Source organism: Myotis brandtii, unplaced genomic scaffold, assembly GCF_000412655.1.
Source record: "Myotis brandtii unplaced genomic scaffold, ASM41265v1 scaffold305, whole genome shotgun sequence".
NCBI classification, from domain to species: Eukaryota; Metazoa; Chordata; class Mammalia; order Chiroptera; family Vespertilionidae; genus Myotis; species Myotis brandtii.
Window position 1 is genome coordinate 356879 of NW_005361652.1, and position 13512 is coordinate 370390.

The window sequence follows — 13512 nt, forward strand, 5'->3', positions numbered from 1 at the left end:
GGGGGGGGGGGGACCATAGAATTCCCACCATGGTGTCCTCTCTCTTATAAACAAAGCCTTTCCATTCCATTCTGTAAGGCACCTGCCAGGGGTTCCTGGATTGTGGGAAGGCTACTTGGAATCCACTATTCCAAGGGTTAAAATAAAATTGATCTGAAGTCTAATGGGGATTAGTACTTTAACATGTTCAGTGTTCCGTTTAAAATCTTTGTTTTGGGTTCTAAGCTCCCAGTATTTCATAGCTCAAAAATTGCTCCAGTCCTCTGTACACATGGTTGCTAAGTAATTGGGATTTACTGTTCTAATCAGAGCCCAGTGTGAGTTACTTTGTGCTGGGTATATTCAGTCCTAATAACAATTTCAAAACCAGTGTACAAACTCAGAAGAAAAATATCTGTGCAAAACCCAGAGTCTTTCCTCCAGCTCCATCCTAGTGTCCCATACTTCAGACCCCAGCACGGATGCCTCCTGTTTCCTGCACCCCATAGTAACAGAGAGGGCACACCAGTTGAACATGAGGCTAGATTTGAGCTGGGCCCAGCTAGAGATGGAGGGAAAAACGTTCCAGAAAGAGGCAGCAATATGAATTCTTTCATTAAACAAATATTTATTGGGTACCTACTCTGTGCCAAGCATTAATATTATAATGGTTAAGAGCATGGGCTTTGGAGGCAGAAGCACCTGGTTTCAAATCCCATATCTGCCACAATGCTGTCTCTATCCATGGGCCCACTCCCCTCAGGTCAGTTCTCTGCTCTCAACACTCTCACAACCAGCTCTGTAATCTCTTATCATATCACACACACACACACACACACACACACACACACACACACACACACTGCACATACTCATTAAATGTCGCCTATTCTCCTTTGTCTCTGGGCAAAGAAAGCCCCCCACCTACCCCAGTGGGTGTTACCAACCCCCACCTTTCATTCCTGTCCCTAATTGTGCCTGTGTGGTTGTCTAGTGGGCAGTTTGTCTCCCTTCCACCCCAGGCCCCTGCTGTAAAATGTTTGCCAATCTTCTTCCCAAACAAGGTTGATAGATGGCCTGAGTTCACTCTCTTGACCTGTTTGTTACTGTGTTTTTTGTTTACTCTCAGCTGCCAAGGCTTGTGGCAACCTCTAGGCAAGCACACAAACCCAAACACAAAAACCTGGCTTAGTAAGTAGTAGCCACAATACTCTTTGCAAGGCACTTGCTACTCATGCTACAGCCATGGATCTTCTATGGTACTATAATCACAACAATCCTAGAAGATAGGCACAGTTATTATGCCCATTTATGAATGAGAAAAATAAGAGTTAGCAAGGTTTTTGTACATGGGTTTGTGTGGTTGCATGGAGGTTGCTACAAGCCTTTCAAGCTACAGTGTAAACCCAAAACACAATAACTAACTCCAGGCCTCTGACAGGACAGAACAGTGAACTTGTGCTACCAATTTACAACAGAGGACTGGGGAGGATAGAGGACAAACTGCTCACTGGATAACCACACAGGCAAAGGTAGGGGTGGGTGGGTAGGAGTGATAACATCCACCAAGGTGGATGAAGGGACTTTTCCTGTCCAGAGAAGGCTAGGCAACATGGTGGTTAGGAGTTATAACAACTGATAATTATCGAATTCTTACAATAGATTTGGGTGCATGACTAGGAACCTTACATGGATTAACTCACTTAAAATAACAATCCTGAGATATAGCTACAATTAGGGAGATCGGGTTTTGGGGTTTGTTTTTAAAAAAACAAAACAAAAACTTGTGCCCTAACTGGTTTGGCTCAGTGGATAGAGCATCGGTCTGCGGACTGAAGGGTCCCAGGTTCGATTCCAGTCAAGGCATGTACCTTGGTTGTGGGCACATCCCCAGTAGGGGGTGTGCAGGAAGCAGCTGATCGATGTTTTTAACTCTCTATCCCTCTCCCTTCCTCTCTGTAAAAAATCAATAAAATATATATAAAAAATTATTTTAAAAAATAAGTTTCCAAAAATCACAGAGCTGATCATCTGTAACACCTTCTAAGTGTGAGGCACTTTACCGGCATTCCTCACTTTTTATTAATGATTTTTATTTTTTTATTATTTTTAGACATGGTGCATTTTTTATTGGTGCTCCCTGTACTTTTATTTTATTTTATTTTTTTTATATTTTATTGATTTTTTTACAGAGAGGAAGGGAGAGGGATAGAGAGTTAGAAACATTGATCAGCTGCCTCCTGCACACCCCCCACTGGGGATGTGCCGGCAACCAAGGTACATGCCCTTGACCAGAATCGAACCTGGGACCCTTGAGTCTGCAGACCGATGCTCTATCCACTGAGCCAAACCGGTTAGGGCTGTATTTTTATTTTTTAATCTTTGTTGTTGAAAGTATTACATATGTCCCCCTTTATTGATGATTTTTAGAGAGAGAGGAAGGGAGAGAGAAATATTTATGTGATAAATGTCGATTGATTGCTTTTTGTACCCACCCTGACTGGGAATCAAACCTGCAACCTTTTGGTGTATGGAACGATGCTCCAACTGAGTCACACTGGCCAGGGCTACCTGTATCCCTCAATTAATCCTTACAACAGTCCTGAGACTTAAGTACTAGTATTATCCTCATTTTATAGATGAGAAAACAGGTTCAGGGAGGTTATGTTTACACAATGCATAAATGGCTGAGACATGATTTGAGAGATGCCCGCATTTGCTCTAGGTTACACCAATTATAAAAATCAGGACAGCATTCAGGTTTGACTCATTCCAGAGCCCCGTGCTTTCAGGAGGTGGAATCTACAGGGCTTAGAGAAGAGTAAATCTCTTGGAGGGCAGGAGAGAAAATGTTGCCGCTCTGGCTGTAAGGAAGCGAATCAGAGGTTAGGAAGAATTCTGGACCAGGAAAAGCTGAGGGGTCACTGAAAGGTCTCACCAAGAGAGGGATGTTTGGGGTCCTCCTGCAGGGCAGTGGGAGGCTCTCACAGAACCTGGGCTACAGTCACAGGGCTACCAGAGGAGAGGGGCACAGGAGGGACTTCTGTTCCACTCTGTGGCTTCTAAGTATAATGGGCCCTGGCTGAGCATGGTGCTTCCCATCTGCAGAGTCTGGGCCCCGTGTGAGGAACTACCAATTGTTGAGTTCTTCCACAGTAAGCCAGACACTAAGCTGTTTTATGCCAAACAAGATTCAAAAGCCCCACGCAGGGTGAATTGTGCTGTTCTTATGTTTACAGATAGGAAATGGGCTCAGAGAGGTGAAGTGGGGAGGCTGGGGGGAGGCCCCACAGTGTAGGTAGAGTCCTGGCTTTTAACTACTGGGTCCCTCCTACCCTTCTACTCATTTTCCCAAAGAAGTCCTGAGAGTCCTATAAGGGTCCACAGCTTGCCTGGTGTCCTGTGGCCTATGTGAAAGAAGCACACAAACTACCATGCTAAGGCATTTCTATCTCCATCACTAGAAATCCTTAGGGCCTGGGGCCAAGTATGAATTAAAGGGGGTTGAGGAAGAGCCCAAGAACAAGGTGGAATCAGGCTCTGGGTTCTTGAAGGTCTTCCATATCTGGAAGAGAAGAGCCAGCTGCAAGTCCCTAGCAATTTAACTGGTGTCCATTAACAGCAGCAACCTCTAGTGGCTGAGCTCTAGACTGAGCCTGGACCAGAAAAGGGATCAGGAGGCTCATCCATCCAGAGGATTCTATGGCCAGCCTGGTGGTTATGAGGACAAGCTCTGGAGTCACACTAGACCTGGGTTTAAATACTGGTTCTCCTCCTTGTTAACTAAGTGACCACGAAAAAAATAGCAAATTGATCTCTAAGCCTCAGTTTCTTCATCTATAATATAGGGATGATAATCATACTAATTTTACAGGATTGTTATAAGGATTAAATGAGATTACAGACACACACACACACACACACACACACACGACTTAGCAGAGTACTTGGCATATTATATGGGTGTGAGATACATATGTGTATATGTGTGTGTGTGTGTGTGTGTGTATACACATCTCATTATTTTTGGACACATGCTATAATTTCAGTAGTTACATCTTTGACTCTCTCCCTATCTACTTCTATTAGGTCCCTGGTGTCCTCAAGCCCACTGTCTTACCCCAAGGGAGGCAATGTCCACACGCTCACCTAAGGCTTATGAGTAAGACCTGGGCTAAGACACTTGCTTTTCTCCATATATACTTTTAAGAATCTTGGACTGTGCATCTTTGTCTTTCACTATCCTGTGAATATTAATAAACTTGCTTTACTCAGGTGCTAATTTTTTTCTGCAGTTTAGAGTAGCTTTATATCCATGACCTCATTTGAATCTCTTTATATTCCCCATGATATATTCAACAGGGAAATTGAAGATAATGGGAAGGGAAGTAACTTGCTCAAGGTTACACAGCAAGTCACTGCAGGAGTCAAGACTGGGCCTCAGAATCTTGCATTGAGTCTAGTGCTTTTCTTTAACACTTGCAATTGTCCAAGGCCCTGAGGTCTAGCTAAACATGAAGCATCTATAATCTAGGACTTGGCTTATGGTTTGGAGGCCACATTACTGCACTCTGACAAGTCTCCTGCTTCTACTGTGGCCAACGTTTTATCCTCAGTAAACTATCAAACAAAGATTCTTCTAAAAGAAATGGCAGCAAGTTATCAGGACTGGAAACCCAAGATAGTCACATCTCCAGCACATGCCAAAAATCAAATCAAATGTTAGATGGCAGGTTAGAGGAGAGATGAACATGATCTCCCCAGCTAAGCTGCATGCACTGCTGAGAAATTAGCCACTGTTCTGTACTCACAGCCAGCTTGATTTAGCCACTCATCTCATGTTGAACATAACCATCAAGTGCTCAAAAGGGCAACTCTGTCCTTAGTCAGTACAGATTGTGAGGTGCTGATGTGTGTGTGTCATCAGCATGGGTCTTGATGGCAGCAACTGTTCGCAAGCACTGAGGGAAGCAGTAAGATAAAATCTCTGTGTCCCTTGACATGACTCTGGGAGTAGAAAATGCAGGCTTGACTGTCAGTACCAGAGGCTGGTCTCCTCTCATTCTAACATTTGCAACAGCATAAAGACTGCTGAGATAACAAATCATTTAGCCCCCAAACTCCCTCCTTAGTCCCTGTGTGGCACTGAAGCCCTGGCAAGCTTGGTTCTGCTAAGAGGAAAATCTTGTTACTTCCTCCTGGAACATTGGATCTCCAGGTAGCACTAAATTTCTTTTTCTGCTGTCAATTGTTCTTCTCTCTCTCATCACCATGGCAACCCAAGAGAGGGAGCCAGCATTGAAATCAACTTCACCCAACAGACATGTGTGGAACAGCAAGTATACTCTCCCTAATATTAGGGGGGGGACATTTTTTATTTTTAAAATATTTTTATTGATTTCAGAGAGGAAGGGAAAGGGAGACATAGAAACATCAATGATGAGAGAGCATTATTGAGTGGCTGCCTCCTGCATGCCCCACACTGAGGATCGAGCTCGAAACCCTAGCATATGCCCTGACTGGGAATATGCCCTGACCAGGAATCGAACTGTGACCTCCTGGTTAATAGGTCAATGCTCAACCATTGAGCCACACCGGCTGGGCTAGGGAAGGAGTACATTTTTAACCCTCTCTCCATGCTTCAGTATTGGTCGATGGTGGAGAGCAAATACCTTCACTCAATACCAGGCTCTTGATATATCCCTTTCTTAGATCTTCCTGAATCAGAGCTACTAATCTGATTGGTCTGAGATCAGTTTTTAGGCTACATATCACCAGTGAGCAGGGTCATCACAATGAAAAGCAATACACACTTGTAACTATACACAGTAATCGGTTCCACCAGCTCTGGATGATTAGGTCAGGCCCAATTTTTTTAAAGACCTTAGCTTCTCAGAATCAGAAGGTAGGAGTAACTTAAGCTTCATTTTACAGTCCTTTTTTATTAATTGATTTTTAGAGAGACAGAGGGAGAGAAACAAACCTGCAACCTTGGTGTATCAGGACGATGCTAACCAGCTGAGCTACCCCATCAGGGCCTAAAATTTATTTTTTTTTAAACCAGAGAACTCTGAAACAGAATGATAGAAAGAGGGGTGGGGGAGTTACCAAGCATATGCTGAATTCTCAAATCAAGCTTTTATTAATAAATGACACTTTGCTTGCTGTTCTACTAATTTGTCCTTGTGTGCATAGTTTTCTCAGTATAAAGTCTTGAGGAGAAGGGTGCATGGTAGGATTCAAGCATGAAAACTCCTCCTTGAACCCACAACATGTAGGAAGATTTGCCCAGAATCAGTCGTGCTCCAGCCCATGCCTACACTGGGCAGAGGGTGTACTTGTTCAATTTCTTTACCATCCACCGATCTCTGAGAACCTGGGGAGGAAATTTATTTTTAATTCAAATTCCATATTGAGAGCTTCTAGTTGTGTGTAGCTCTTTCATGGACACCCAGAAGTGATCTGACTATGCAGGAAAATTGTTAGGCTAGGAAGAGGGGCTTTGCCTTCAGCTAACAGTGAAAATTTCCCCTGCTCAAACAGATCCATGGAAACTTGTCAAAACATTTTTGGAAAACTATGACAATTTCCATATGTAAGAAAAGTTTAAAATAAAAATCTATTCTTTGCAAAATTAAAATTTATTAATGGCTATTTAATATTTTCTGAGGTGGTAGCAGTGTTGTGGAATTTAAAAAAATATTTAGAGAGGAAAGGAAAGAGAGAGAAACATTGATTTGTTGTTCCACTCATTTATGCACTCATTGGTTGATTCTTGTATGTGCCCTGACCAGGGATTGAACCCACAACCTTGGTGTATCAGAATGGCACTCTAATCAGCTGAGCTACCTGGCCAGGGGAGTGTTGTGGAATTTTAATAAGCACTGTGAAAAGAACATCAATATAACAGTCTGCCTTTCAAATGCAGGCACAAGCCCCAGAAAATTCTGGGAAGAACCGTTGGAGATCTAGCATAAAAGCCATTCAGGTAAATTACAAGAGATGCTAATACTCATGGCTTTACTTCTAGAAATACTTCCATTTTTCTGCCGGCCCACCTTTCCTGGATACTCCACTTCCTAATCAACATGGGAAGCTGCTCACAAGGTTCTGTATATAGAAAAATGTGAATATGGGAGAAGTAGCTTTGCTTGAATTGCTGAGATTGGTGATTTTTGGTAGATGTCATCGGCAATAGTTTACAAAATCCTCAATTCATGCTATGTCTCCAAAGCTAGGCTGCCTGCATATTGAGTACAATGAACATATTATGTCACTGTGAATTTACTCAGCCAGTTAGGAAACTGCATCCCTCCTCCCCCAGAAATCACTTTAAGGATTCATCCTATTTAAATTCCAAAAAAAAAAAATACTGAAATTAAAACAATTCTCTATAAGAGTGGAAAATGTACAAATAATCCATAAAAGCATTACCTCAGAACACAAGACCAACACTAAAAATGGTAGCAGAAATTCCAACTAACCAAAACGTTTGCTGAAACAAAGTAAAATAAAGGCAGAGTCATGGGGATAAAAATAAAATTAATAGTATAAGAGTTCTTTTTTACTTTTAAAAGAAAGGGTGATGATACTAATTTTTATATATTATGCACTTTTTGTGTACCCTTCCCCTTAAACATATACAAAACCACAAATAGGCTCATGAGGAGTTAGTAGAAAGGTTTCTCTTATTATTGCATAGAAGGTAAGATTATAAATGTAAATATTTGCAAGGCTTCCTTATATCCATTTTTGTAAATCCAAGAATATTACATGTAGCTGGACACATCACACTGAAACCAGATAGAAGAGAGTATGATCAAAAAGAGAGAAATTACCAGAGGGAAAGGAGGGTGGGGTGAGTGAAAGAGGTAGAAGAGGTTGTAAAGGGGGGATAAATGGTGACTGAAGGAGACTTGATTTGGGGTGGTGAACAGCAATACAGATGATGTATTATAGAATTGCACACCTGAAACCTATATAATTTTATTAACTAAAGTCACCCCAATAAATTCAATTAAAAATGAAATAAAAATAGTTAACTTCAAAAAAGCAACACTAAAAATGACAAAATAAAAAAATAGAAAAAAGACAATGTGATTATATTGTCAAACTGCTGGAAAAATAAAAACCAAAAAAGCAATCTAGAATTTGATATTCAGTAAAAATATCTTTCGAAAATGAAAATGAACAGACCCATACAAATATGTCCAATTGATTTTTGACAAAGTGCAAAAGCAATTCAATGGAGAGAGTCTTTTCAGAAAATGGTGCTAGAACAATTGGACAAAAAATGAAATTTGACCTAAATCTTGCATCTTATACAAAAATTAACTCAAAATGGATAACAGAAAAATATGAACATCTATATATATAAAAGCCTAAGTGAACATTGCAACCACTCGACCAGTTGCTATGATGCGCACTGACCACCACGGGTGCTGGAGACCAAGATCAACAGTAATTGATATAAATGTGAGGAGTCTGGCAGAAAGCTGACCAGGACTCCTTTTGATAATACAGGGTGAATATCTACATTTTATTACCTGCTGCTGACTCAATGGCCTAAAGCAAACTCCCCCAAGACCTGACAATCTTACTGTTTACTAAACATTACCATTGATATGTCTGTTTGCATTCTTAAAGGCAATTGTGTATTCTAGCAAATAAAAGCAGCTGGGAATGGAACAAGGAGAGAGAACTTGACTGCTATGGTTGAGTTTTCCTCTGGTTTCCCCCGGTATTAAAAATAATATTTCATCTTGTGTATCATTTGTGCGTCAGCTCTTCCTCTAAGCCTTTGAACCCGCGAAAGCCTCGCTGGTCGTGGACTCTTGCACAGGGGGCAGATTTTCAATGCAGGAACTGCCCCCTGGTGGTCAGTGCGCTCCCACAGCCAACCTCCCGCAGCCGGCCAACCTCCCATGGTCCCTCCCCTTGGTCAGCCAACCTCCCGTGGTCCCTACCCCTGGCTGGCCGACCCCGATTGGCCCTGATTGGGACTGGGCGAGATGGCCCTGATCAGCCCCAATTGCCGGGCAGGCTGAGGGACCCCACCTGTGCACAAATTCATGCACCAGGCCTCTTGTGCAATTATAAAAGTTTAATAGAAGACCATAGCAGTACATCTTTGGGATCTACAAGCAGTTAAATAGTTCTTAGACCTGACTCCAAAATCACCATACTATAAGGGAAAAAAAAAACCTCTGATAAATTGAACCTCATCAAAATCCTGTGAATTACATGAGAACTCAAGCTGCATAACAGGAGAGAATATTTGCAAATCACATAACTGACAAAAGACTCGTATTTAAAAATATTTAAAAAATCTCAAAACTCAACAATAAAAAAGTCCAATTAGAAAATGGTAAAATACTAGTACATGAACGGACATTTCACTGGAGATGATATACACATGGTAAATAAGCACATGAAAAGACGTTCAACATCATTACCTATATTAGTTTGCTAGGCTGCCATAACAAAATATTTGACAAAAACTACAGAACTTTTATTTTTCCACACTCCTGGAGCTGAAAGACTAACATCAAGGTGCCAGCAGGGTTGGTTTCTTTTGAAGCCTCACTCTCGGCTTGCTGATGGCTGCTCTTGAAACTTCTTTACATGGTCATCCATCTATGCACATGTGCCCCTGCTGTCTTTCTCTTCTCATAAGGACACCAGGCATGTTGGATTGGGTTCCCACCCTAAGAGCTTCATTCCAATGTACTTAGCACTTAAAGACCTTATCCCTAAATACAGTTACATTCTGAGGTACAGTGGGTTGGGACTTCAGTATACGAATGTTGGGGGGACACAATTCAAGCCAGGCATAACATTAACCTCCATGGAAATGTAAATTAAAATCACAATGAGATACCACGACATGTCTATCATATTGGCTAAAATAAAAATAGTGACAACATCGAATACTATAGAGAGGTTGCAGAAAAGCTGGATCACTTACATATTGGAGTATAAAATGGTACAGCCACCCTGGGAAACGTGTATAGCAGTTTTTCACAAAACAAACATACACATACCATACAACCTAGCAATTGCATTCTTGGTCATTTATCCCAGACAAATGAAAACTTATGTCTACACAAAAACTTGTGAGTTTTCTAGCAGCTTTATTCATAATATCCAGTAACTGGAAATAGTTCAGATGTACTTCCATTGGTGAATAGCTAAACAAACTGGGGCATATCCACACTATGAACTACTAGTCAACAATAAAATATACACACGATAACCTAGATAAACCTCCAAGGAATTGTGATGAATGAAAAAAGCCAATCCCCAGAGGTCACATACCACATGATTCCATATACATAATGTTTGAAAGAATAAAAATTTTAAAAAGATTAAACTAGTAGTTTCCAGGAGTTGGGGTGGGTGGGAGGAGGTGGATATATCTGTAAAAGGGTAGCACGGGAATGCCTTGTGATATAGAACTGCTATGTATCTTGGATGTGGTGGTAGACACACAAAATTGCATTGAACAAGACACACTCACAAACAAATATTATTAAAACTGGAGAAATTTCAAGTCAGTGTACTCAATTAATGACAATTTCCTGGTTGTAATACTGTACTATATGCAAGATTGGGGGGTAACTTGGTAAAAAGTATATGGGATCTTTGTATATTATTTCTTACAACTGTATGTAAATTTAAAGTTATAAGAAACATTTTTGAGAAAAGTGAGCTAACTATATTTTCAAAAACAAAAACTGAGAAAATATGTTACCAGCAGAAACATTAAATACCAATGACCCAAGATGGCAGCTTAGAGATCCAAGAAGTAATGTAGAACAAAAATAGTAAATCTATTGGTAAATCAAAGTAAATATTAACTGCATTCATAAATAATAATGTCATGTAAAGTCAACAATATACAGAGTATTAAATTATACAGCAACAATAAAAAACAAGTCATGAGAATAACTGATGTTAAAGGGTTCATGCAAGAAGTATGAACTAAAGATAACAAGGATCATTTCATAATGACAATAGATTCAAGCCACCAGGAAGAGATACATTTTTTAAAGATATATTTTATTGATTTTTTACAGAGAGGAAGGGATAGGGATAGAGAGTTAGAAACATTGATGAGAGAGAAACATCAATTCAGCTGCCTCCTGCACATTTCCCACTGGGGATGTGCCCGCAACCAAGGTATATGGCCTTGACCGGAAGCGAACCTGGGACCTTTCAGTCAGCAGGCTGACGCTCTATCCACTGAGCCAAACCATTTAGGGCGAGATAAAAATTTTAAGGTGTACAATAACCTAGATTCAAAATTTTTAAAGCAAAAACTTCATAGAAATAAAAGTTGATATATCTATAGTGATAGGACAAGTCTATCATACCTCTTTCTGTAAATGACAGATCAGACAAAAATAAAACTATAGAGCTGTGCTGTCCAATATAGTAGCCACTGTCCACAAGTGACAATTGAGTACTTGAAATGTGACTAGTCCAGGCTGAGATTTTCTGTAAGCATAAAATACACACTGGATTTCAAAGATGTAGTATGAAGAATAGGCAGTGAGAAGTGGAGGCAGGTGAACTGGGGAGAGGGGTTGGGGGCAGGCTGCAACCCCTGTCTTAAAATCTCAGAGCACTCTTCACAGCTGTGACTGGCCAGGCTCAGCCTCAGAAGTAGCAGTGAACCACACCTACCTTCATGATCTGATGGTAATGGTGGTGGCCACTCTGAATCAGACTCGCTGGCCTCAGGGTCTTCAGGCCCAACTCTGCCAGGCCTCAGGGAAGCTTTTGTTAATGGGCACTGTCTTGTGTAGCAAGATGAAAAAATGATGGCTACCTAAATACCACAGAAGGCCATTAGGGGTTTTGAGGGCCCAAAAAGGATCTTCGTGGATGCAAGCTCAGCCACCTCTTTAGGCTACAGAGCTATGCAGATCCCACTCCTGTGGTGACTGCTGTGTCTCAGTTGGACAAGACCCCACCTCATGAAATTTGAGGGGACACAACTCACCCCATAACAGCTAATAAGAACATGGAAATATGGTCAACATAATTAGACTTCAGGGAAATACAAATCAAAACCACTGCATACCCACTAGGGTAGCTACAATAAAAAAGACAGACAATAACAAGTGTTGGCAAGAATGTGAATAAGCTGGAACCCTCATAAACTGCTTGTGGAAATGTAAAATGGCGCAGCCACTTTGTAAAACAACTTGGCTGTTCCTCAAAATGTTAAACATAGAGATACCATGTGATCCAGCAATTCTACTCGTATGTATATACTTAAGAGAAATGAAAACATATGACCACACAAAAACTTGTACTGCAAATACTAGCATTACTGGTAATAGGCAAAAGGTGGAAACAATCCAGATATACACCAATTGTTTAATTTACATACAGATTATGATATATCCATACAATGGAATACTACTCAACAATGAAAAGGAGCTGCTGATAGTTAGCTACCACATGAATGAACCTCAAAAGCATTGATAACCAAATGCCAAACACCAAATACCATATGACTTAATTTATATGAAATGACCAGAAAAGACAAACTGATATAGACAGTAAAATAAAATTGGATATTCACATGTAAAAGAATAAAACTTGACCTTATCTTACAACACCTACAAAAATTAACTCAAAATGGATTAAAGAATTAAATATAAGACATAAAACCATGATTATTCTAGAGGAAAACATAGGAAGAAAGTTCCTTGACATGGGTCTTGGTTATGATTTTTTGGAAATCACACCTAAGCACAAAAAACAAAATAAGAAATAAATAAGTGGGACTACACCAAACCAAAAGCCTCAGGGAAGCTTTTGCTCATGGGAACTGTCTTGTATGGCATCTGTGCAGCAAAAGAAACCGTCAACAAAGTGAAAAGACTATCTAAAGAATGGGGAAAAATATTTGAAAACCATATGTCTCATAAGGGGTTAATATCCAAAATATGTAGAGATTTGATACAACTCAATACCAAAAATAGTAATTTAAAAAATGTGTAAAGGACCTGAACGGACATTTCTCCAAAGACATACAAATGCCAACAGGTACATGAAAAGATGCTCAACATCACTAGTCATTAGGGAAATGCAAAAAACCACAATGAGATATTACCTCACACCTGTTAGAATGACCATCATCAAAAAGATGTGGATGTGGAAAAAAGGAAATTCTTGTGCACTGTTGGTGGGAGTGTAAATTGTTACAACTACTATGGAAAACAGTATAAAGGTTCCTCAAAAAATTATAAGTAGAACTACTGTATGATCCAGCAATTCCATTTCTGAGAATATATCCAAAGGAAACAAAAACATCAATTCAAAAAGATATTTGCACCCTCTTGTTCATAGCAACATTATTCACAATAGCCAACTCATAGAAATAACCTTAGTGTCCATTGATTGATGAATGGATAAAGAAGCTGTATCCCTAGCAGGTTTGGCTCAGTGGATAGAGCATCAGCCTGAAAACCAAAGGGTCTTGGGTTCGATTCCGGTCAAGAGCATGTACCTTGTTTG